The sequence below is a fragment of the Euprymna scolopes genome, chromosome 3, assembly GCF_053919585.1.
Source record: "Euprymna scolopes isolate OS-2025 chromosome 3, ASM5391958v1, whole genome shotgun sequence".
Taxonomy (NCBI): Eukaryota; Metazoa; Mollusca; class Cephalopoda; order Sepiida; family Sepiolidae; genus Euprymna; species Euprymna scolopes.
The window spans coordinates 156,896,018-156,898,183 of NC_136484.1; positions in this window are offsets into that span (position 1 = coordinate 156,896,018).

Consider the following 2,166-nt stretch of genomic DNA (forward strand, 5'->3'; position numbering starts at 1 on the left):
GACAGGAAAGTACTATTTTATCGCAGTTATTATATTTCGCAAAATGTAGTTGTTCATAGTAATATTCATTACAAAATAAGTAATTAATGAAATGTTTTTGGTAATTCTTAGTTCAAAAGTATTTATTAAAAAATAGAAATTATATAAATATGAAATGATATACCTTTTATAAATTTTCAGACTTTTTGAACAATCATTTTAAATTGTCGTAGACTGTTGAAAATTCAGTATGTTATTGCTATGAACAGCTACACCAAGTATTGGAATACGCCCTAATAAAAATGGTGAATTTAAAATGAAATCTGAACGTGAGGACACTTTAGAAGAACGATATGCGATAAAATTCTGTTTTAAACTTGGAAAAATGTCAGAAAAACATATGCTTCAGACTGTTTTGGACAATCTTACATGAATCGAGCATCAGTTCTTGAGTGAAATAAGAGATTCGAAGAAGGCAGAGAGTCTATGAGAGATGATGAGAGATGTTGGAGGATCAAGGAAATCAGTACACCAGAGTTCATTGGCCAAATAAAGAATTTCATGGATTAGGACCGTCGTCAGGCTATAGAGACAATAAGTGCAAAGTTTGATGTTAGTGTGGGAACCGTAAACACAATTATTGGCGAGAAACTGAATATGCGAAAGATTTGCGCGAAATTTGTCCCAAAGGTGGCCAGAGAAAGTCAGAAATAAAGACGTTGTAATGACAGCAGAGAGATTATCGAGCTGATCAATTCAGATGCCATAGTTCCTGATGATCTGGTAACCTGCGATGAAAGCTGGATCTACTGCGATGACCCAGAGACCAAGACAGAATTCCCAGTGGAAACATGTTTGCTCTGCCAGACTCAAGAAGGCCAGGCAGAGCAAATTCACCCAGAAAGTTATGATGATCCTTTTTTGGCAGCACGGGTCTATTTGCACTGGGAACCCGCTCGACAGATAGTAAATAAGGAAAATTATATTGAGGTTTTAAGAGATTCCGTCGGTCGGAAGAGGCCAGCACTCTTTAAATCGGGTCAGTGGCATTTCCACCAAGACAATGCACCAGTCGACAACTCCATCTTTATCACAGACTATGTAACCAAGATGGGCATCCTCACCCTCTTTATAGTTCAGACATTGCTGTCTGTGACTTTTGGTAATTCCCTAAGTTCAAGGAAAACCTTAGAGGCTGTCGTCATGAGACAATTGAGGAGATAAATGAGGTTGTGACGAGGGTCACGCAAGGGACTTTTATGGAGCCTTCCAGGAGTTGTTGGAATGGTACAACAAGTTTGTTGCGGCCGAAGGAGATTACTTCATAGTGAAATAGAGCTTCATGTGTATACTATCAATAAAAGTGCTTATACGAAAAAGTTTGAAAATTTACTGAAGTCATCGCGTACATGTAAATTTTGCGAATTTTAACATTTTTCATTGAAGTTGCTCCAGACAAAACACAAGTCTGCTTGATATAAGGAACTTTAATATTACTTTGACGTAAAAAAAGTCAATAATAAACATAGATTCCTATCAACAAAACAGTGATTCACCCTACTTTTTCAGAAAACTCGCGCATGAAATGTGAGGACTAAAAGTGAAGCAAGAGTTACAAAGCTGCTGAAAGTGAAAGATTTACTTTTTGCATTCCTGTTTTTTAATTAAATAAAAAGGATTTCAGTTTTATTATTTTCATCTGCTCATACATGTTTATTAGTTTGATTGATTGAAATGTAAATACTCTTCTTTATTAGTTAATATCAAATCTCATATTTGTTGCGTTTTCCTTTACCAATGCATAAATTAACCATTATACCTCCTTCACGAATTCGGATTCTAGATAGTCTGGTGACAATACATTCGGACGCTGATATTTATTTATATGGCAGTTTATTATAACAAGAATAACGATCACAAAAACGTGTGAGAGACATGACGGCAGTTAGATAAACGGATAGATTGCCTTGCTACAAGATTTTGTGCCTTATATTGAGGATGGCGATTTGAAAAAAAGTAACTTTGAAAATTGACCGCAAACAAATGAGCCATAGATTTGAATAACTGAATAAAGGAAACATTGTTTCAGAGTCGCATTATACCTAGTGAAATGAGAGACAGCGGCGCAAAAAGAGACTGTGCTTTTGCAAGCTAACAGTGATTTTATAATAAACATTATTACTAATG